The sequence below is a fragment of the Calliphora vicina genome, chromosome 2 (genome assembly GCF_958450345.1).
Source record: "Calliphora vicina chromosome 2, idCalVici1.1, whole genome shotgun sequence".
In the NCBI taxonomy this organism is placed as follows: Eukaryota; Metazoa; Arthropoda; class Insecta; order Diptera; family Calliphoridae; genus Calliphora; species Calliphora vicina.
The window spans coordinates 128,998,702-129,025,077 of NC_088781.1; the positions used below are offsets into that span (position 1 = coordinate 128,998,702).

The 26,376-nt window shown below is 29.6% G+C and overlaps 1 protein-coding gene and 1 pseudogene across 1 annotated transcript in view; one reads left to right on the forward strand and one right to left on the reverse strand.

Annotated features, from left to right (window-relative positions):
* The window catches only part of Ance-3, a 250,436-nt gene that overhangs the window by 208,180 nt on the left and 15,880 nt on the right, over positions 1-26,376 (reverse strand). The window lies entirely within an intron of this gene.
* On the forward strand, positions 4,444-20,318 carry LOC135952642 (uncharacterized; annotated as a pseudogene).

Consider the following 26,376-nt stretch of genomic DNA (forward strand, 5'->3'; position numbering starts at 1 on the left):
ACTTATATTGAAAAACAAAACAAAAAAAAAATCTAAAAAAACAAATGTCAACAATTTGACACAACCAACTGGCACTTATTTGGCAGATCAGCAACGTGAAAAAATTACAACTTCTTCTCTTTTTTAAGGCAAATTACAACAGGCCTCTAACAGCTCCTCCTCTTCCTCCGCGTGTTAATAAAAAAGATTTGAAATGGTTCTTTTTGACGTAGTTTATCTCCTCAGTGCCGTCCAGTGATCTTAAAAGTAGTATTTTTTCAAATACTTTCAAAAAACAAACCAACATACTAATTTGTAAGAAGACTTGTGTATATTTTTTTATAATTTTAATGAGATTCATTAATTGTTTTTCCTTACCTCGGGGAAATTCAATTGAAATAATTTTTGTTTTTATTATTTTTTTGTTAAATATATTTTTAGCATAGTTTAGCTATTTATTAGCTTAATAATTATTTTTATATGTTTAATGTTTTATGTATAGTTTTTCTAATGTAATTATTGATCATCATCATTTAATGAAAATCGTATTGTATTAATTTTAATTATATTTTACGAGTTTTATAACGAACAGACAGACCAACCAGCAGAAGAAAAACCAAGAAAAGGAAACTGTACAGAAACACTTGATATATAAAATTTCTATTTTACCAAATATTTTTTAGTTGTGAAAACAAAATGAAACGAAGAAGATAAAGAAGAAGAATGTATAATATTGAAATAAATGATTCAAGAAATTGAGATTTAAAAAACACAAACAAACATGTTGTTAAAACTGAGTTTTATTTGGTTAGTTATGAATAAGAGAAACAATATTTATTAACTGTTAAAAGAGCATTGATAAGAGTCTTTGAAAATAAAAGCAAAAATACTCTTGTGTGAACTGCTTCAAAGGAAGTACTGATCTTGAACCATAGAGTAGACATAGAGCGGAAACTCTCCTGTCAAAGACCTATCTCAGTTGTCAGAAACCTAAGTGGTGAGAATGTATTAGTAGAAAAAACTATGTGAAAACAAAAACAACACTCGTATGTGCGATTATTTTGAGTAATTTTTTTTTGTTTGAGTTTTTTCTAGTTTCCGCTCTAGTTTCTCTATGTCTTGAACTACATTTATATCATTTACCCTCTTTTAACTTTTAATACACCATTTTGTTGTTACGAATTTGCTCTATCAATTTGAATTTAACGGTCTGTAATGACTTCTTGCAACATTCATCATGTTTATAAACATTTTCATCAGTAGAAACTTCTGTTTATCAGCAATGTTGATAAGTATGACAACATTAACTGTTAAAGCTGCTAAAAGCTCTAGAAATAAAACATTCTAGTTTTGTTCGTTAAATAATTCATGAAACTACTGGAAGATGGCACTGTGTATATCCATAGTAACAGCAAGATGCAGAGAGTCAATAATAAACATCAACTGCATTATCAGTATATTTTTGTACATTAGAAAGTGTGTGTATTAAAAGAGAGTAACTATTTAAATTGTTGTGTAAATTTAAATAAATAAAGAGTTGTTACAATTGTTAAACTACTGATCGCTTTTATTTGCAATTAAATGAATTACGTTTATTTAACTTTTCAGCCACGCTTTTTTGTGTATAAGTTTAAAATCAAAACAATTGCATTTTTACTTTAATCAAAAATTAAAAATCAAAACATGAATAAACCACCCCATTCCAAGGTTTTTTGTGGAGTGAAGTGGTTAGTTTACTAACCGCCTTAGAGGTTGGCATTAAAAATAACTGTTATAAAAATTTTTGTTTCGTATAAATTTTTTTGAAATCGAATATTTTTGACTAAATTTTCTGACCAAACAACCGAAATATCAAAGTAACACTGAATTCGGTGAACAATAAACACTTTATACTTTTTTTATTGAATGTGTGAAAGTCTCTTAAAATAACTGATTGTTACAACATTTTCAAATTAATATATTTATCTAACTAGATCACCCTGATGGCAAAGTTTTGCAAAAAATCATAAACGATGACTTCAAAAAATATAATTGTTTAGCAAAATGGCAATAGATGCCAATAAACTATATTTTAAAGACTATAGAAAATGTGGTTAGTAAACTGACCACCCAACCGCAGAGTTAAAGGAAATAAACCCACCGTTTTTAAAAGGTAAAATCGTAACAGTATTTTATCTATACTTTAATAATTGACTGAGCAGGGATGGATTAGTTGATACGATCATACTTTTTATACCCTTCATCATGAGTGTTAAGTTTTGTCATTACGTTTCTGAATTCTACATTTTTCATTTGCGACCCCATAAAGTACATACATTTTGGATCGTTATAGATAACGAACCATCTGTATGTTGAAATCAATTTTTCGAATCCCCTAAATAACTTACATACATGATTGAAATATAAGCAAAAAAAACCTAAAGACTACATTTGACATATTTTTGATCTGATATGAAGATAATTAAAATTTTAAATTTGAATACTCTGAAAAAATAATCTTTCAATATTATTTTAATATCTTAATAACTTTAAATTTAATTTTCCATCCCTGTGTTTGAGTTACTATTTATTCAGACCTATTAAACAACTAACTTAAGGCTTCAAAAAATTAAAATTTAGAAAACAATCATATTCTCTTTATCGCTTAATGCATTAAACACATTCAAGACAGCAGGCTACCAACTTCAAATGCACACGTTTATTGAACCATATTGAAATAAATTAATAACAGGTACATAATTAATTATAACCATATATCTATTTTTACTCAAAATAATTGTTTCAATCTTAATAAGTTTGTAATTTTGTACGGTTATTTTTTATTAAAGTGGCACCACTGAATTATAAATCAGCTGTTTACTTTGTAGCTGTCGTCTTTAAAATAATTCAGTAGCTGCCACACGACTACAACTGCAACCAGCAGAATTTGTTGTCTGGAATGTGTTTAATGCATAATACAAAACATATTGAACACTCTGAGAGTATAGCATCAATATATTAGATATAGCATATATATATTTGGTCTTCACTAAATCACGACTAACAAGTAAGAGAGCTATATTCGGCTGTGCCGAATCTTATATACTCTTCACCAAATTATACTTCAAAATACAAATTTCAAATATTTTTAGGTAAACAAAATTTATTTTTTTTTTCCAAAGTTGTTTTTTTAATTTTTTGGAAAAAAAATTTTCGAAGTGTTATTTAAAATTTTTTTTTTAAATTTAAAATTTTTTTTTAATTTTAAAAATTTGTTTTTGTTTCTACAATTTTTTTTTTGTGAAAAAAAAATTTCGCGTTAAAAATTATTTTTTCCGATTTTGACCCATTTTAGGTCTTATATACGTCGTTGCAAAGGTCTTTGAAATATCTATCATTAGATATCCATATTGATATATTAATGTCTTAGTAATCCAGATATAGGTCAAAAATATGTAAAAGATCGATGTTGTCCTGGTTTTTTTCTTCATATCTCAGCCATTTGTGGACCGATTTTGCTGATTTTAAATAGGAAACTTCTCGAATGTTTGACAGAATTATTGAAGATTTGGATCCCGAAGATATCTGGGGTCTTCAGAAAATTGATTTCAACAAACAGACGGACAGACAGACAGACGGACATGGCTTAATCGACTCCGCTATCTATAAGGATCCAGAATATATATACTTTACAGGGTCGGAAAATTATATTGTGGAAATTACAAACGGAATGACAAACTTACATATATATACCCTTCTCACGATGGTGAAGGGTATAAAAAAGAGAGATTTATATCATGGCTAGACACACAGACACAATCTTAATTTGTGCTTGTATGAGCATGAGAGAAAAACTTATATTTCAGTGTAAAAGCAGGCAACAAGTGAAAACGCAATCTCGTCCTATGAGCATTCTAGACGTACGAGAGCTATTGAAAACTTCCGAAGCATATGTATATAGGAAGTGAGAGCAAAATAAATCAATGCCAATGTTTAGCGTATCTCTGAAATTAGAAAACTGAGTCTTTTTCAACTTAATTTGTGGCATATCTGAAATGAATTTCTACATAAACTGTATGAATTAAAATTTATTTACAAAATTGTTTATAAAATTTGTTTCAAACTTTTTTCAATATGAGAAAGACGCAATAGATTTAATGTAAATGTACGAGTATATAATTACATGTATGATTCATGTCTGAAATCGTAACAAATTTTATTTCTGCACAGACAAAAGTTTCGACATAAATAGTATGACTTGATTTCATTCGATTCAATTCATAACATTTATTAATGATTTCTTAAATAACTAGTATGATTTTTTACACATATTTTCATTTCATCAAAAAGTCGTGTAAAAAAATTATGAAATTTTCACAAACAAAATCGGATACAATAAATCATGGAAAAAAGAAATATAATAAAGATTAAGGACATATACTCGTACCACGAAATGATCGTAAGCTGGCTGTTCTTGTTCACACAATGCCTATAACGCTTCTAGATGATACTTCAGAAACCTTAAGTCCTTCCAGACAGGTATGGAATGGGAATAATGTGATATGTTGGCGATTAGAGCTACATAAAAGGACCACATGTCAGAAAAATTTTAAAATTGTCAGAGTCCAAGGCGAATTTATTATAAGTGTTGGTGTCGACAACATAGCTGTCTTTACGCTTGTAAATATTTTTTTTTGAAGGGTATACAAGACTCTTTTACTTGCTTTCTTCTTTACTTTTTCAGATTTTTGAGCTGTCTGATAGAAATATGATAGAAATAAACATAGAATGGAAACTCTCCTGTCAAAGACCTAACCACTGATAAATACACATAGATCGGAATCCCTTTGACTCAGTTCACAAAGACCTAAGTGGCGAAAATGCATTAGAAAAAAAACTATGTGAAAACAAAAAAAAATAAACTCGTATGTGTAATTGTTTGCTTTGAGTTTCCATTCTAATTACCTAACTCAGTTGTCAAAAACCTAAGTAGTGAGAATTTATTAGTAAACAATTTTGTGATATAGAAACTAGTAGAAAATGTTTGTCTCTTGATGCCTTTGAGTATATTAAAGTTGAATTTTAAATTCGTTAAATTAAATCTGGTCTTTCTTCCAAGTCCAGCCTTATAAAAGGTGGTTTTTTAGAGGCGGAGAAATTTAAATTAGCAATACAGTTTTCTATGATTGCTGATTTGACAATTTTCAATTGTTTAGAGGTTAGTTTGGTTTAGCAATTTATCATGAATAGACTGATGCCAGAGCAACATTTGTAAATTTATTTTGAAAAACATGGTGTAATTCGACAAACTCATCGGGCATTACGTGCATTTTCAGGAGCTCATAATAGTCCATCATAGTGATTAACTGGAGAAACTATGGATTGTTTAGCAATATGTTTAATCTTAACGATTATACATCCCGACAGACGCTGTACAGAGCGCACAGAACAAGCGATTGATGGTTAGCACCGCACAGTGGGGCAGAATCAACATTTTTTGGAAATAAATATGGCATTTCTAAACGGTTAGTCCGATCGGGATAGACAAGAAGTGTAGGCGTAGACAAGGAGTATTCGAGTTTAAGTTATTAAAATGGGACCCAAAAATGCTCCGGTAGCGGTGCTATGGAAGTTCAAAGTAGGGTACCTTAGACATGTAAAATTTTTAAACACTTGCCATTTTTTGTTTCACATCCGATTTCAAAGATTTTTATATTTTTGGAAAGCGCTAGGTCGTGAAAAACATGCATTATAATTTCCGAGTAATAAACATTTAAAAATTAAAATTTTGCCCTACCTTTTTCCACCGAATGGACTCGAATTTCATTTGTTAGTTAGACAACTAAATTACCAATAATATACAAAAGATTTCAGAGCAATATCGATTATGCTCCAAAAATAAACGATTTTCAATTTAAAAATTCAAAAAATATTAGATTTTTGCTGTGTTTTCGCGAACTCTTTTTTTATTAAAAAAAAACTTTCTTTAAGAACATATAAAAATTTTCTGTTTTTCTGTAAGGTATTTTTACGGAGAATATTTTGGAAAAAAACAATTTTTAATATGTCGCCCCTACGCCCTTCGGAATTTGACCTATTTTTTTTATCAAAATTTCAACTTTGGGTCACATGTTCTGAAATCCGAAAGCTGGGATCGGAAAACGGAAAACATCTTTGGAAACCTTGATGTGTTTCCTATTTATCTCTAAAGTATTTTCCCAGCCCCGATGTGATCCTATGGGCAAAATTGTAAAAAATATAATTTTTGGGATTTTCGTTCCAATTTTTTAGGAATTGCGGGATTTTCTTTTGACCTTTTTTAGAAGTTTCTTAACACTTTGGTATTCAGAATGACAAATTTAAAAATGGTTGACTCAATTTCATTGAGTTTTGTTAATAAATAAAGATTATATTACGTAATATTGAGTTTCTAAAACTAAAACTTTTATCACGATCGGACCAGTTTATTTTTGATGATGAACTGTGTCTATTTGTCATCGCGTTCAAGAATTAAACTTTCACGTGCACTTGGTTTGAGGCTTATAAGATTCAACTCTTATAGGAATTGAATTGAATCGATACAATCAATTTAGTGAAAGAAACATTTGGCAAACGAATAATTTCAAGAAATGGATCTGTTAACTGACCACCTCATGTTCATGTGAATATTTAAAGCCCTACGAAACGATCGAGCACTTGGATGCGAATATTCCACACTTTATCACCGAATACAGCCTGATTTACTGTGAAGAATGGATATTAAAAACATTAAAAGCTCTCCCCTAAACAATTTTTTTTAAATATTTAAAAGACTCAACTTTGGCAGTGATTCATTGTCTAAGGAGTAGTTTATAAAAATAAAATTTGAATGGAATTATAAAACATCAAAATATTTATCAATTGGAATTAGTTTCAGGGCAGAGCTCTAGCTATTCATTGTATTGAACTGACAATAACCTAAAACAATATCAGCTATTAGGTTAAACTGTCATTGTATTAGCTACAGGGTCATTTATTAACTGCGTAGTGGGGTTTTTTTTTAAAATAAAAGAGATCGGTAGACATTTATGATGTTTATTTAATAAAACTTGAAAATGTGAAGATTAACTTAAGTTGGCTAACACAGGGCAACACGAACGTTTATTGTGATTTTGATCTTGAAGATAAAGTTTTTTGATTTTATATGTTCACAAGTTTTGTTCTCTATGACAAGAGCTACCTCAGATAGTAAATCAAAATTCCGAACTGTTTGCAAGATATGAGCCTGAGAAAATTATCACTTTTTTGCAAAAATTACACCGTGGCTCCAAATCTTTAAGGGCCCATAAAAAAAAGTGAATGACTTTGAGCAAAACTAGGAGACAGGGGTCTTTTATCACGTAGTGCTGTCCGTATATGGTTATATTTCCATGGCTCCATTCCCTTACACAAACTGTCCAGTCTAAACAAACTGGAGATCAATTATTGAAAAATGTAAGAAAATGATACTTTTATAAAGGAGTTGTATAGAGACATGCTCTAGTTTCTGTAATAATTCCGATCATAATGTTCTTTCCATCTGGGTGATCTTCTACCATCTGTATACCGTTTTATCACAGTGCAGTTCGCAATTATTGATATAATTTATTGCTTATGCATTGATAAATGTATAAGGACCAAACTATATTATAAATTCAATCAATCGATCCCAGATTCTCTTAAATAAACTAATAAAAACAGTTTAAACTGATGATAACTTCAGCATTTTATAGCGTCTCAAATAACCGATTAAACTATTTCCGCCTGTATCAATTACAACCCAACTTCCCCACATATTCTCAATAACAAACTATCACAATTTAGTAAAACAACTCTGTGGAAATATTGAAGAAATACTAAACAGATCATTAAAATATTTCTCTGGCATTAAGTAAAAGTGAAACAAAAAAAATGAGTATAACACAAACTGTCTTTCTTTTAAAGGCAATAAATAATGTAACAACTAACAATTATGAATACAACTAAAAATCTTTCAACTTTCCGCAAAAAAAAATAAAAATAAACAAACCGCCAAACAGCTTCTCTCAACTGTAAGATCAGTCTGCTCCAATAAGACTACACAGCAATGGGTTTGATCTTACAAACACTGAATGAAGGCTAAAAAGCTAAAATATCTCGATTGCGCTCAATACAAAAGAAGGTGGTTTTAATTGTGCCAAAACTATAATTTATCATTACAAAGGAAATTGTGGCAGTAATATAATTCAGATTTTTTGTTTTGTTAGTTTCAATGGAGAATATTTAAATGCATATTAGTTAGTTGGTTTATTTATTTACTACAAGCTTTTATATTCATATTTTTATTTAATTTAAAACTAACAACATAAATTAAATGAATCAAACAATAGTTGTCTTCTTATAAATGTTTCAAATTAACATACTTATTTATTTTATTGTGTATTATTTATATTATTCGTTTTATTATTGTATGAAAAAAAAACTAGAGAAGATGTTGTAATTTGTCAATAAAATTAAAGATTAAAACTAAAAATAAAATAAATATATTACTTCTTGCAGGTTAACAGCAACATAAAATATGAATTAACATATTTTTAATTTAAATGTCATGTAAACAACTTGTAGTAAAAAAAAATGGATGATAAAAAGTTGTTCAAATAAAGATTTGCTTAAAGAATTGAAGGTGGTAATTTAAAATTTTTCCAGAAACTAGTTGGCTTAGCAGGGTCAAAAGGTCAAACTTTTACTATTTCAATATAAATCCTTTCAATCAATCGAAATTGGCCATCAATTGAAAGTTCAACAAAAATCGTAATAAATAACAAGACCTGTTGCTTTCTGTGCTAAATTATAAAACGTTTAGAACAGAAAACGGCATCCAAAAATTGCAGAATTTTTTAAAAATTTTAACTTTTATTTTCAAACATTTGTACAATATAAATTTATTCAAAGTATTGGCCATTGTATGCTATAACCTTTTCCCATCTTTCTGGCAACATATGGATTCCGAGCTAAAAGAACTGCTCATCTTTTGAGGCCAAGAAGGAATCAAGAAAATATCGAAAATATATCAAAAGAATTTGTCGCTCAACTTGTCATTTTATATAAAACTTCATTGAAAATATATTCGTCTCTCTGTATCGATCGATATAAAAGAGACAAATCGAGAACATTACCTTGTCCTGAGAGAATTCTTTACCAAAAGCTCTAACCAAAGAATATAAAGTATATATTATTTATATTCTTTGCTCTAACTTTTAGATGGAAGGGTAGTTGTAATGTAACGAACTTAGATATAGGTTGAGATTTCTAACCTAATAAGTAATTGTAAGTAATTTGTTTTAGTTTTGTATTTGAATAATGAAATACATCCGTATAATCGATCTTAGATAAACATAATCGCATTACGATTGAGTTTGCTGAAAAATTCGAATAAAATTATCCAAATAATTGTAAAATGTTTAAGAATAATCGTTAAAAATTAATTTATTTTCGATTTTGGAAAACATTATAATGTGAAGCTTGAATGTTGGCAAAATTCGAATAAATGTTAATGAATAATCCGATCAATTTAACGATTAATCGAATAAACGTATATTAATTAGGATTTTTTTAAACAATTAAATCCACATAACCTTATTAAGCTTGAATGTGCAAAAATATTCGAATAAAATTATTCAAATATTGGGATAATTTTGAATGAGAATCGAATAAAATTCGAAATTAATCAATTAAATAATTCTATTTTTTAGAAAATCTATTAAATATTCGAATAATTAAAAATTTGTAAGAATAATCGAATAAAATTAATTTATTGTTAATATGATAATATATCTATTTGAAAAAAATTATTAAAATTATTTAGGAATAATCGAATACAACTACAAAGTAAAGTAATTTAATTTTATGCAGACTTTTTATCAAAACCATTAAATATTCGAATAGAATTAATCGAAAAATTATTTTGTATACCCTGCACCACCATAGTGGGTAGGGTATTATGCGTTTGTGCAGATGTTTGTAACGCCCAAAAATATTAGTCTAACACCCACCTTAAAGTATACCAATCGACTTAGACTGAGTCGATTAAACGATGTCCGTCCGTCTGGTCGGCTGGCTGGCTGTCCATGTAAACCTTGTGCGCAGAGTACAGGTCGCAATTTTGAAGATATTTCGATAAAATTTGGTACATATTATTTTTTTCGGCCCAAGGACCAAGCCTATTGAAACTGGCTGAAATCGGTCCATTATTTCACCTAGCCCCCATACAAATGTCCTTCCGAAATTGGACTTTATCGGTCATAAATGTTTAATTTATAAATGTATCTCCACAAATTGCGCTCCAAATAAGTTTTATATATACAAAATTCACGTCACTAAATTTTGTTACGATCGATCCATAATTAGTCATAGCTCCCATATAGACCCGCCTCCGAAAATCACTTTAACGTGCATAAATCGCTTAAAAATGTTGGTATACTCACAAAATTCAACATAGTAAACTTTCATATAGACATAAATCACACGACCTAGTTTCATGGTGATCGGTCCATAATTGGTTATAGCTCCCATATAAGGCCCACTTCCGAAAGTCACTCAAAAGTATAAATTATTGAAATTTTAAAAGAAAAATATTTTTGCTCTTTTACTTAGTGTAGGGTATTATATGGACGGGCTTGACCGACCATACTTTCTTACTTGTTTTTTAAATGTAATCGAATAAAATTAGTTTCTTATTAGTTTCGAAAAAAATATGATCAAGCTTGAACTTGCAAAAAGATTCGAATAAAATTATTCGAACAATTAAACAATTAAATTAATTTTAAAGATTCCTGACAAAAATTATTCGAATAATCCGATAATGTTAACGATTATTTGCATAAAATACCACAAAATATATTTCATTCCAAAACTAAATCATAGTAGGAAATTTCTTTTTTTAAGCTTGATTCTGTTAAAAGATACGAATAAAATTATTCGAATAATTAAAAAAATGTTAAGCGAATAAAATTTAATGATTCTTGACTTTTTAAAAACAAAAATTAAAGCAAAAATTATTCGAATAATCAGATAATGGTAACGATTAAATATGAGTAATTCTTAAATTAAATCCAAGTTAGACATTTCCTTTTATTAAGTTTGATTCTGTTAAAAGATTCGAATAAAATTATTCGAATAATTAAAAAAAATATTACTTAAACGAATATATTTTAATGATTCTTGATTATGGAAAAACAAAACGATTAATCGCATAAACTATCAAAAAAAATATGAAAAAATCTATAATTAAATTTAAGTAAGAAAAGTTAAAAGTTTCGAATAAAATTATTTGAATAATTTAATTAATTCTTAACGAATAATCGAATAAATTTAAATTTAATGATTCATAACATAAATAAAACGTACAAAAGATTCGAATATAATTCGAATAATTGAATAATTATAAACGAATAATCGAATAAAATTTCATTATTCTTGATTTTTGGAAAAATAAAACCAAAACATTCGAAAAAAATATTCGAATAATCGGATATCTTTAATGATTACCACAATAAAATACCACAAAATATGAATAATTCGAAAATTAAATCAAAGTAAGAAATGTCATTGTATTAAGCATTATTGTGATTAAACGAATAAATGTTAAAGATTCTTGATTTTGGAAGAACAGAACTGAATAAAATTTTTCGATTAAACAAATAAATTTTAATGATTCTTGATTTAGGAAAAACAAAATCAAAAGATTCAAAAAATATATTTTCGAATAATCGGATATTAATGATTAATCACATTAAATACCACCAAATATGAATATTTCTTTAATTATGACATAATAATTGTATTAAGCTTGACTGTATGAAAAGATTCGAATAAAATTATTCGAAAACTTAATTAATTTTTAAAGAAAAAAAATTTAATTACTGTTGTTTTTGGAAAACCATAATCATACTAACTTTGAATGTTCGTTCAAAATTGTTTAAGTAATCGGATAAATTTAACGAATAATCGAATAAAACCTCATAAATATTTTTTTTGAGAAATTAAACTAATTCAAGCTTTTTCTTTGTATAAGGCATGAATTTGATAAAAGATTCGAAAATAATTATTCGAATAATCGAATAACATTTAAGCGAATAATAAAATTAATTTAATGTTGAATTTGGAAAAATATATGCTAATGTTTTGCTTGAGTAAGGTAAAAGTTTCGAAACAAATTATTCGATTAATCGATTAGTAAAATAAAATTCAACGAATAAGAAAAAAAAACATACAAATTATAATTTTTTTTTAAGATTAATCATATTAAGTATCTTTGTTTGTACTAAACATGAGTGATTTAAAATAAACTAATAAAATTATTCGAACAATTGAAATAATTTTTAACGAATAATCGAATAAAATGTAATAATTGTTAATTTTGGAAAAACATAACCATATTAGCTTGGAATGTTTTTTTGAATAATCGAATAAATCAATATAAATTATGATTTTTTCCTCAACTACATCAATGTAAGTAATTTTATTCAAAATTTTTAGCAAAAACCAGCAAAAATTCGAATAAAATTATTCGAATAATTGAAAAATATTTAAGAATAATCGAATGAAATTAATATATTGTAGGTATCTGAACAAGAACACCTAATTTGGCTATGAATGTCGAATAATCGGATAAATTTAACAAATAATCGAATAAATCAATATAAATAATGATTTTTTACTCAACTATATTATTGCGAGAAATTTTATTCAGATTTTATAGCAAAACCAGGAAAAATTCGAATAATATTATTCGATTAAAATTATTCGAATAATTGAAAAATATTAAGGAATAATCAACTGTTTGTTTCGGAAAAACAAAACTTTATAAGTCTTGAATATTCAAAAATATACGAATAATCGGATAATTTTATTGAATAATCGAATAAATTATATATAAATTATGATTTTTTCCACGACTAAATCAATTTTATTTAGATATTTTAGCAAAACCAGCAAAAAATCGAATAAAATTATTCGATTAAAATTATTCGAACAATTGAAAAATATTTCAGAATAATCGAATGAAATTAATATACGGTTGGTTTTGGAAAAGTAAAAGATTATAAGTCTTGAATATTAAAAAAATATTCGAATAATCGGATAATTTTATTGAATAGTCGAATAAAATTTAGTTAATTATTATTCGAACTGTGTTTAATCATCTATTTTGTGGGGATCAAAATGTCATCTGGATTTTTCTGGGATAAATAATAATTGATATTGTATTGTACTGACAAAAACAATCGAATAATCGGATAATTTTATTAAATAATCGAATAAAACAAAATGATTTTTGCTGAAAATGAACCAAAGTAAATTATTTAATTTGAACTCTGCTTTACCACCTACTTTGTAGGGTTGTAAAGGTCATTCGCCTTTTACTGTCATACATAATAATTGAAATTGTATTATTGAAGAAATATTTCAGATCTTCCTTAATTATATCTTAAGTCTACCAAATACTCAGAACAACTTTCTAAATTATTTTCAACACATTTTCATCACCATCATTAAAGACGCACAATTAAAAAAAATTAAATACTTTGTTGAAAGAAACTGCTTGATTATGATGTCTTGCTAGAAATTATGACTTTAACAATTTGCAATTTATTTGTTTTTTTCCTAGAAAATTACCTTATTTTCTGCAACTACAACAAATTATGCAAAAAAAAAACAACCACCACCACCACACCATCATCGAGGAAATGAAAATGCAAAAGTCATTGTCGAAAAGCCTCTTGCAATAACACAAAAACCAGTCACTATCACACCAAGATTTTGTAACAGCCAACAAAAGACATAACAACTACTCAAGTTACAACACCACCACCACACCATACCACACAACCAACAGCTCATCGCAGCTCAAATTTACAAGAACTTAGAAATATGTAATTTGCTACAATAATGAAACTCTTCTCGAAATCGAAAACAAACAAAGTAAAACAGATCGTAACAAAAGTAACCCAAGGAAAAGAAAAACTATACCCCACAATAAAGCAGCCAGCAAATGAAAAATAAAAAAACTGTTTTATAATAATCATGGAAAACTTAAAAAAGAAACCAACTGACGACCAACGGAAGTATAAAATTCAAATCAAGTAAAATTCAAACCCAACCAAAACCCACCAAAAAAACAAACTACTCTAAATAAGAGAATGTACATGAAGATTTACATGGGCCACAATAAAACACATATGCTTGAGAGGAGCTATTGAATAAGAGTGAGGGTTTAATACTTAATAACTATTTATACACTCGTCGTAACCAACACAATAATTTGAGAGATATTTTGGTGGAAAATATGTTTTACAAAATGCAAAAATGTCTGCTGTTTTTCGTTATGGTTTGTGTGAGTGTGTGTTGATTTCTGTTTCATTGAAAGCAACTTGAGCTGCTTTACTTTCGTCTTACATTTCATGGTTTTGGATTTTGGTGCTGGCTGTTTATTTTAGTTTTATGTTCGATGGTATAAAAGTAACTGGTCGCTGTGGAGTTGATATCATTAAATAGTTTATTGTGCAGCTATACACAGCATAGCAAAGCAAAGCGCATAGTTTTATTTTCCTACACACTACGTGTGCGTTCCTTAGTGTTTGCGTGCGGCTCGGACGTAAAAAGTAATTGAAAAAAGCCTTAAAAATCAGTTAAATTCAAAAAAAAGAAAAATAAAAAAATTTAAAAAAAAGTTTGTTTTCTAACACTTTTGTTTTGTTTCTATCTATTTTCATGTGTGTTACTACTTACTGTGTTTGCCTTCTAACAGCCTGTACCATATTATAAAAGGATATTGTGGATTACCTTACATATATATTTCAACAACACCTGGATTAAATAAAACAGATTTCTTTTGAAAAAATATAATAAATAAATCAACGCCATGCAGTTGATGGTGAGTAAAGTCCTAAAGGACTTTAAAAGTGTTCAATGCAAAAATGTCCCACAAAAGGACATTAAAGTTATGGACAAAGTGCTAAAAAACAAAAAAATTTAATTAAAAAAAAATCCCTAAAAAATAAGACATTGAAAGGATCAAAACTAAAATACAAAATTAAATGAGAGGCTCAGTTAAAAGAAAAATTGTCAAAAAAAAAATTAAAAATTATCAAGGCCTGCTTTTGCAAATATCCAGCTTAAAGGAGTTATCAGTGCTACAAAGAAAATTCCTCTACAAATCAACAACTTTTAACTTGAAATCTTTATAAAGTTAAATTCGATTAATCGAATAATTTAACAGATTTTGCTAAAACAAAATAGCAATAATTAAATTCGTAATTTATGCAATTCTAATCGATTATTCGTTAAAATTATTCAAATATTTTTTTCACCTTCAAGCTACTCATACTTTAAATCAAAATCCACAAAAAAATAATTTTATTCGATTATTCGTTAATAAAATTTTAGTATATCGAATAATTTTAATTTTTTTAAAAAAATGAAAATCATTTTAGAAAAAAATCATAATTTATGCTATTTTAACGCTATCATTTTAAAAAAAATCGTAATTTATGCAATTTTAATCGATTATTCGTTAAAATTATTCGATTAATTTTATTCGAATATTTTTTTCACCTTCAAGCTACTCAAATCAAAATCCATAAAAAAATGTTTTTATTCGATTATTCGTTAATTTTTTTTAAAAAAATGAAAATCATTTTAGAAAAAAATCGTAATTTATGCTATTTTAATCGTTTATTCGTTAAAAGAATTCGGTTATTCGAATAATTTTATTCGAATATATTTTCGCATTCAAGCTTTAGTAATAATAGTTTAATTTAAAAACCATAGAAAAGGTAATTTTATTCGATTATTCGTTAAAAATATTTTAACTAATCGAATAAATGTAGTCGATTCTTAAAACAAAACAAAACATACTTGAATTTTTTTAATTTGAAATTAAAATTTCTATAGTTTCTTTTCGATTAATATTTTAAATTATTCGATTATTCGTTGAAATTCAATTAATAGTTTTCTTCAAATATTTTAACACATTCAAGCTTAAATAATTCAATACAAAATCCTTAAAAAAAATAATTTTATTCGATTATTCGTTATAAAATTTTATATTAATCGATTAATTTTATTCGATTAAAACAGAAAAAATACATAATTTGAAATTATAATTTCCATTTTCGAATAATCGTTAAAATTATTCGATTATTCGTTTAAATTGTCCAATAATCGAATAATTTTATCCGAATATTTTTTTACATTCATGTTTTGATACTTCTAGTTTAATTCAAAATCCAAAAAAAAAAATAATTTTATTCGATTATTCGTTAACATAAAATGTAATTAATCCAATAATTTTATTCGATTAAAACAAAAAAATTCTTAATTTGATTTAATTTGAAATTATTATTTCATGTGTTTCTTTTCGTTTAATCGTTAAAATTAAACGATTATTCGTTATAATTTCCATAGTTTCTTTTCAATTAATCGTTAAAATTATTCGATTATTCGTTTAAATTATCCAATAATCGAATAATTTTATTCGAATATTTTTTTACATTCAAGTTTTGATACTTCTAGTTTAAATCAAAATCCTTTAGAAAAAAATTTATTCGATTATTCGTTAACAAAAAATGTAATTAATCCAATAATTTTATTCGACTAAAACAGAAAAAATACATTTAACTTTAGTACTTCCAGTTTAATTCAAAATCCTTAAAATGAAATAATTTTATTCGATTATTCGATATAAAATTGTATAGTAATCGATTAATTTTATTCGATTAAAACAAAAAAATCCTTAATTTGATTTAATCTGAAATTATTATTTAATTAGTTTCTTTTCGTTTAATCGTTAAAATTAAACGATTATTCGTTAAAATTATCCGATTAATCAGATATGTAATTGTATTCGAATATTTATTCACATTCAAGCTTTAAATTCAAAATCCATAAAAAAATAATTTTATTCGATTATTCGTTCAAAAAAAATATAATTTTATTCGAATTTTTAATACAAGCAAGCTTAAAACAAACAAAAAGCCACTTAAATTGATTTTATTTGAAATTATAATTTCTATAGTTTCTTTTCGATTAATCGTTAAAATTATTCGATTATTCGTTAAAATTATCCAATTAATAGTTTTATTCAAATATTCTAACACATTCAAGCTGTAATACTGCTAGTTTAATTCAAAATTCATAAAAAATAATTTTTAACCGATTATTCGTTAAAACAATTTAATTAATCGAATAATTGGTTTCGACTCTTTTAAAACACGCAAGCTTAAAACAAACAAAACCCTTCTTCATTTGATTTAATTTGAAATTATTTTGGATTAATTGTTGAAATTATCCGAAATGATTCGATTAATCGAAAAAGTTTATTCGAAACTTTTATCTTATTCAAGCTTAAAATTATCATATACAAATCTATATCCAAATTCATTATAAAATTAATTTTATTCGATTATTCGCTAAAATGTTATTTGATTATTCGAATAATTTTATTCGAATCTTTTATCAAATTCATACCTAATAAAAAGAAATAGCTTGAATTAATTTAATTTACAAAACAAAATAATTTTAGAAGTTTTATTCGATTATTCGTTAAAATTGTCCGATTATTCGAATAAATTAATAATCGCTAATAATTAATTCCAAATTAATATGGTTATGTTTTTTCAAAATTAACTATAATTCATTTTTATTCGATTATTTGTTAAAATTATTCGATTATTCGCATAGTTTTATTCGAATATTTTACCACTTTTATCCCTGGGATGATGATGTCAATTCAAACTAAATAATGAATTTATTTATTTCGATTATTCATACAAATAATCGATTAAATTTATTCGATTATAATGTAAAACTTTCAAAATATTTAAAAAAGAGCAAATTATTCATAAGAAAATAATATTAAGGGATCCACCACACTCCAACTGGGTTTCTCAGTTTAATAACTCAAGGTTTAAAACAAGAAATATCCAATTAACATTATAGCATGCTTATTCTGAAAGCAGATCTAGATAGCCTCTGCTCTCCTTTTATTCTACTCAACTTTTCCACTTTTAGGAGAACACTTAAATTCAGTTCAAAGATCTGAGCATTCAATGAAGATCATTTAAAATATCTATGATTTATTTTATAATAATCTCCTTTCTCTTTATCTTACTCTCTCTCTCTGTAGCGAACCGCATACCTGCTCGCAGTGGTACTCCTGGTAGCCACCACATATGCGCGCGCTGAAGATGAAAAGAAATCTGCCGGAGCTGAAGAGAAAAAAGTAGAACCCGAAGTAAAAGAAGCGGAAAAATCCGCAGATGCCAAAGAGTCAGATGACTCGGCCAAGCCCAAGCGTGGTCTACATTTTGGTGACTATCATCATAAATACGATGCCGTACACCATCATCACTATCCACAGCATCATGAGAAAGTTATAACAATCATTAAGAATGTACCAGCTCCATATCCCGTAGAGAAATATGTGCATGTGCCGGTGGAGAAAGAGGTACATGTGCCTTATGAGGTGAAAGTACCCAAACCATATCCGGTTATTAAGCATATTCCCTATGAGGTAAAGGAGATTATTAAAGTTCCATATGAAGTGCCAGCACCATATCCAGTTGAAAAGAAGGTACCCTATCCCGTACATGTTCATTATGATCGTCCAGTGCCCGTTAAGGTCAACGTACCAGCACCATATCCAGTTGAGAAGAAAGTACATTATCCCGTTAAAGTACATGTACCTGCTCCTTATCCAGTTGAGAAGAAAGTACATTATCCCGTTAAAGTGCATGTTAATGTTGACAAGCCATATCCAGTGGAGAAGATTGAACACTATCCTGTCAAAGTGCACTATGATAAGCCAGTGCCCTATAATGTGGACAAGCCAGTGCCCTATCATGTTGAGAAGCCGGTGCCAGTACCAGTTATTAAGAAGATTCCCTATCCCGTACATGTTCCTTATGATCGTCCTTATCCAGTGCATGTTGAAAAACCAGTACCCTATGAAGTTAAGGTTAAGGTACCCGCACCCTATCCCGTTATCAAGGAAGTGCCAGTTAAAATTGAGAAACATGTGCCCTATCCCGTGAAAGTACCTTATGACAAACCAGTGCCCGTACACATTGAGAAACATGTACCCGAATACCATGAGAAACATATCAGCTACAAAGAACCCGAATTCCATTACAAGAAAATCGAACATGAGGAACATCATCCAGAGCATCATGAAGAGCAGCACGAACAGGAATATCAACATGAAGAAGCCTATCAGCACGAAGAGCAGGAACACAAACAGATAGAGGAATATCAACATGAAGCAGCAGAGGAATACAAGCCACAAGAAGAATACAAACAGGAAGAATACAACCATGAAGAGTACCAACCACAAGAGGAATACCAACATGAAGGCCATGAGGAATTATCAGAGGTGGATCATAGCCATGATTTGTCACAATATTATAATTACCATGGTCATTATTAAGTATCTGAAATGCTAATATATGAATTTTCTCTTTTTTTTCTACTCCCATTACAGCATCACTAAAGAAACGTACGTCTGATAAGTGTCTCCCAAACAGAGAAAACCTCAGAGAGCATTATTTGTGATTTTGTGATAGGTGTTATTGAGAGATTTAGAAAGAGAGTGAGAGTGGTGATAGCAAATAGGTAAGAAAGCGAAAAGAATGAGAAAAATGCTACTCTGGCGTTTAATGCTAGAATTTTTGAACAATGCTAACGTTTAAAGGATTAACGATGTGATTAAAACTGAAACGATTAAAAATAATTAATTAATTAAATATAAAACTAAGTGATATTAACCACAAACTAATAATGGAATTAAGTAATCTAACCATAAATAGTTAAAAATAGTTAAAAATTAATAACAAACATTACAAACCTACTACCCGGCTAATTAACAAACTCTTCTTTTCGTTCCTAAAAACCCATAAACTATGACACTTTCATTACAAACAATTCCTCTAATAGTATTCTTTAAGAAAATATTCAATTCCTTAAACTAAAAAAATAATAATTTTAAATTAATTTAAGTTAGTCAAATACAAGTACTTACTATCTATGGCTTAATGTAAATAGCAAATGTAATACTTTAAACAAATTAAAAAATAATGTCAACCTAAAATTAAACAACCAACCAAAACCAAAAACCCTGGCAGTTTGAAGCAAGCAATTAACAATGGAAATCTAACAACCTTCTTCTCTTTGTAAAAGGCATCTTAACAACGGCCTGCAGCTCCTCCTCCTCCTCCTACAAAGATCGTGTTGAAATGGTTGATTTTGATGTAGTTAACCTCTTGCTTATGTCCAGTAATCAAATGCGTAATCAAATAATTATAATCTAAGACTTGTTAATGTATTTTTAAAAAAAAAATGAGATTAAACTAATTGCAATTCTTAATTTCCAAGAATTTCAATTAGTTCCTTAGTTTAGTTTAGCTAATATTTAAATTTCATATGTTATTTTAAGCATCTAAAGTATAGTTTTACTTTTATTGAAAAACTGAAAACCCCCTAATGTATTATAATAGTTTTTTAAGCCAAAAAAATAATAGAAAACTATACTTAAGATCTGCTTAACATATGAGAACTTCTATTTTACCAAATAATGCTTGTTTTGTGTGCGAGAAAAAGTAGCAAAATAAGAATAAATATTGAAAAAAAGAAGGATGTTTGAAAAATAAAAATGATTCCAGAAAATGGGATTTGAAAAAAACAAACTTAAATCGAAATTGTGTTAAAGAGTTTTATTTATAAATGGGGGTAGAGGGTATTCAAATAAATAGCAGAGAAATTTATTAAATGAAGAATTTGCAACTGATCTGTAATTCAGTGACTTAAAATAATTAAAAGTAAATCAATTAGAGACTGGCAATACCATACAGCTGTTATTTCTCTGGTACATGAAAGAGCAATAATATTAAATAGATAGAAAGAAAGAGAAAAGAAATTCAAACACTTCTAGCTATAACAACAAGAGAGTTTGCATTAATGAATGCATGACTGGCATTGCAATAAAACAATGTTTTTCTCTCTATTTACAATGTATTGCACAGATCGTAAACAGCTGAGTTCCTACTTTTCTCTTATCAGTTCTATAACCGCTGATTACATTGTAGTTTAAACTCCCAATTTTTATTGATTATTAAAGTGTGTATTTAATTGTTAATAAAATTACTAATTTAAACCCTATAAAGCTTTTGCAATGATGGATTAGTGTAATGAATGCCTTATTAAAATTGACAAATTGCTCTTCTTATGGAAAACTATTACGAAAGTGATCGATGTGATGAAATTCAACAAGCTTCACTTTTCTGTGGACAATATCAATAAAATTCTTCACAAAGCCTTTTTATTGTTGAACAATATTTCAAAAATAAACAAAGCTCATTTTCACCATGACTTTGGCTATGATAACCATCAAATTTACTGCATTTGGGAATCAGAGAACCCACAAATCATTGTCGATGAAATGCAACTGAAGTTACAAAAGCCATCAACAAAGCTAAGCCTTCAAAGGCAATAGAACCTGTCGGGATATCCATGCTGATGCAAAACAACACATGTCAGTAAGGAGCTTTACAATACCCGATGGCTGGAAAATGTGTCGTGTGATCACATTGCTAAAACCTGGGAAAATCGCATGCGAGGTACAAAAAAAAAAAGTATCTTAGATTAACATGAGCTCCTGCCGCTTAGGCTTAATCTCATGGTGGTCTAAACACCGGATAGAAACATGCGTCTATCACCGCCATTGAACGTCTCGCCAAAGAACGCTCAATTTGCAAATTCTCATACAAAGATTGCACGGATCATTGCATAAACCCCTTGCTCGAGAGCTCGGGCTATCTAATCCCTGCCATTCATAGCTAATCAAGCCCTGGACAATTATCAGAACAGCAACCTCCGTCCTGGTAATCCAGTCCAATGTATGATCTCTGGCTTCAAAAGCTCCCGACCGATAAAAGTCAGTGTGTGCCACAATAATGCACACTACAGACCTCGATCAAGAGCCAAGCCCAACGATCGTTACATCACGGATGCTACTATCCCAACACATTTCCTGAGCACAAACGCTAGTTGTTATCTGCTATTTTCAATGGCTCTGTTGTCCTCGGCAACAGCACCCAGAACATTCATTTGGTGCACCGAAATTCGCCACTAGCCCGAACATCAGTACTTTAACCAACGATCTTCTTCCCGCGATTTTGGGTTTAAACCACAACCAGCTCGACATCATCCTAAGTGACCAACACCAACGGTCCTACAGGACCGAAGTCCTGGGGCAAAGGACCCCCGAGCTACTAGATAAGACTCTAGTCACCTGCGAATATAAAAGAATTAAATTCTCACCAGGAATGAGACCCGTGCGTCTCGGAGCCCCGGTTTCGCTCCATATATTCCCTCGAAGCACAACACCAAGGTCTGGAGCTAACCAAGATGCTTATCCGTGCCCCGAGGGGAAATCATGCGAGGTACAATGGCACCTGTAGCGAAGGCACTCCTCCTCTAGCTGACCCGTCAACTACCTGCAGCTCGTCGCCAGCATGGATTCCGTAAGATGTACAGTACCACCACAGCATTATCCGCCATAGTCACTCAGATCTCGCAGAGCTTAAATCAGCAGAGGCCTTGTGAACGGACTATCATAGTGGCACTTGACCTGTCGAAAGCCTTCGACACTGTCAGTCACGCCACACTCTTCCAGGACATCCTGCAGTCCACAATGCTCAACAACACGTAGAGATGTATAGTGAACTATCTGAGTGACAGGCAGTCGTTCGAGGAGTTTAGAGACAAATGCTCAAAACCCCGTAGAGTTAAACAAGGAGTCCCTCAGGGCGGGGTCCTGCCGCCTCTTCAATTTAACGTCTACTTCTCTAAACTCCCAGTGTCTCTACAGGTATCGCATATGCGGACGACTGCACAATATTGGCAGCAGGTCACAAAGTTGATGAGCTTTGCGGTATGGTGAATGATTATCTCAATGAAATCCATAATTTCGTACAGTGACGTAACCTGAAATTATCACCAAAGAAGTCATCGGCAACACTCTTCACCACCTGGACGAAGGATGTACAACTGAACTTAGGCGTCATGATCGACGGCATACAAATTCCGACAGTGAACCACCCGAAAATCTAGGGTGTCACTTTTGATAGCCTTCTTACCTCCTCAGCACACGGCACTGCAATTACGAATAAACTGCGAAATAGAAACAAGGTCCTCAAGGCACTAGCCGGCAGTACTTGCGGTATGGACAAAGAAACCTTGCTAGTTACCCACAACTAGCAAGTGTGGTCGCCTTCGTTGAGTAATAATATTCAAAGCTGTCAAAACCGTCAAAGACTGCCTTCAAATTACCTCCGAACACCACCCTCACGAAGAGACCAATGATCTACCGGTCAAAAAACACAACGTCATGTTGACGTAACAGCTGGGATGTCACCGGAGGAGTCATCCAAACTTCAACATCACACAGTTGAAATCTCTCCCGAGGCATGTCAGACAGAACCTACGGAAATACGAGGAGAGCATACAGAGGTATGTGCAGGATCCATTTGTTCGCAGCACGAATATGACAGCGGTAGCAGGATACCGTATGAATGTTGTACTTGGTCGGCCACCACCGATAGCAGTAGCTGAGAAGATTCTGCCGCGTAAAACGAGAGTCGTTGTGGATGGAGAGAAATTTACTGGTTGTGCACTCCATCGATTCGGAAATCATAGCCTCCTAGAACGTGTAATTTAACACCATTGATTGATTATTTTTATGGAGTTATTTTAAAAACCAAGGACTATACCAACAAGCCTACAACTAGCCATACATTGAAGAAGGAAATTCAACGCAGAATCAACGAAAATCAGCAAAATATTTGGAAAATGTTCATAACAAATTTCAACAGAAGAGAGCGAATGTGCCAGCAATGCCGTGAAGGCTACTTGACCGATGTGCTATTCCATCCATAATCCTATCAAGTGCAATTTATGATTCAATAAAAATAACAAATCTACATAAAAATATATCAGTTTTGTCTATTTAATTCACATCTTGCGTAAATTTCTTCTCAGATCTAAACAATTAGTGTCTGATTTATCAACAGTGACTGGTCCCATTTTTATCTAACTGATACGCAGCGTATCAATCATGAAGAGCTTTATATCTACTTAAAGTAAGGAAATAGAGCACTCCGGAGGTCACTGTGTCTAGAGAACGATATAGAACCATGATCAATAGATCAACCATAAACTGATAAATTGAGACTTGTGGATTTGAGGCAAACAACAGAAATATAATTTCTTTAAACAGTCAAGCCAGTTTCTAGCAAATGAGGGTCATCGAAATTCTGATATCCTGCGAGAATTAATCAGAGACTGCAAGTATTCCTTCTCTTAGACCAAGGAATATGACAAAGACTATGACCAAAACATGTCAAAAACTATACTTGGACTAGAACAAGACTAGACTAAAACTAGACCAAGATTATGTTCATGACTAGACTGAGAATATCTTAAAAATGCGGGATTTACAAAATATGGCGTATCTTTTGAGCACAATTTTTGTTTTTAATAACTTATATGTCAGTTTTATACTAACAAAATGTTATATGCGGTAAGATTTGCTTTACTTCTTTAATTTGAAAAAATATGCCGCTTAATCACCACGAATGCTCACCAAAGCTTATTGTGAATGTATTCTATCGATTTCAACGTGCGAGAGAAGTGGTGATTTTAACATGGCCAGCCAAAGAAGTTTAATGACCATGAATTGTAGGCATTACTTCATAGAGATTGTTGTCAAACTCAACAAGAGCTTGCAAAATCATTGGAAGATACTCAATCAGCTATTTCAAAATGTTTGCAAGCAGCAAAAGCAGGGAAATTGGGTACCATACGGATTTATGCTAAGAGACCTTGAATGACTTGCGATGATCCATTACGATAAGCCGAAGCGTAAGAGATCGTTGTGAAGCCCGGTCAACCAAAGCCAAATATCCATGGCGCAAAGGTAATGCTCTGTTTTCGGTGGGACCAAAAGGGTCATATCTATTATGAGCTGCATAAACTTGAAAAATCACAACTGATTCATTTGAAACGATCATTGGCCGAAAAACGGCAAGAATATGGTGCCAGACATGAAACCATAATATTCCAACATCACAACTCTTGGCCACATGTTGCAGTACCTGTTGAAATGAATTTACAATGATGTGGTTGGGAAGTTTTACCTCACCCGTTTTATAGTCCACACCATGTCCCATCCGACCACTATATAATCGATGCAGAATACTCTCTCTGGGATACGCTTCACTTTGGAATAGGGTATCAGAAATTGGCTTGATTCGTTCTTGGTGTCAAAATATGAGAAGTTCTTTTGGCTCGGAATCCATATGATGCCAGAAAAATGGGAAAAGGTCATAGCTAACAATTGCCAATACTTTGAATAAACTTATACTTAAAAACTATTTTGAATAGTTTAAAAAAATTTTGATTAAATTTAAAAAAATTTTTATCCGAATTAAATAACCAAAAAAAATAATAATCGAATAAAATCTTTAACCAAAAATTTCCAGCTTGATATCTGTCTTATTTAAATTTATGTTCTATTTTCAATTTTCTTTGGAAACTATTAAAAATTATCTTTCAATGCCTATCAGTTTTCCATTAAAAGTGTCAACAATATTTATTACTTCAGTATGTCATTTGAAATTGCAAAATTCAACTTTTATTTAAACCACAAACTATGAAAATTCCTTATGTCCCCTTGTAAATACAAGTATTTCTTTTATCATTTTTGCAATTTATAGTAAAACTTGTAGCTCTAACACGCCTTAAAACTGTTATTGACTGAAACAAAACTAATAAGTGATTAGTTTCAAATCAAAACAAAAGAAAAGAATTCATTCAAATCATCTTCATAGTAATGCCAACAAACAAAATAAAACCGCCAAGATATGCAGATATTGTGTCGCCATAAACAAAAATGTTTGCCTATAGTCGCGCAGACATTTTTCAGTTAATGAAGCAAGACAAAATAAATGCAAAATTAGCATAAAACTGCAATAATTTATTTGATGAAAACAATAGAAATTAACAAAAAAAAATAAAAAATAAACTTTATTTATAATGTGACACTTGAAATGTAGTAAAAAATAGATATTTATCTATAAATAAAATGACTATAGTTAGTGGAAGAAAAACAAAAAAGAGCTATAATATTAGTATAGTATTAGCTAAATGGTATTTATGCCTTTTATAAACGTATTTATGACCTTATATGTTGTAGCATATAAAGTTTGGTAAACACTACTAATTGTATTTAATTGGAAATTTAAAAGAAAATTGTATTGATTGTTAATGCATTTGTTTTCAATATAAAAAAAACAATTAGCTATCGAATTT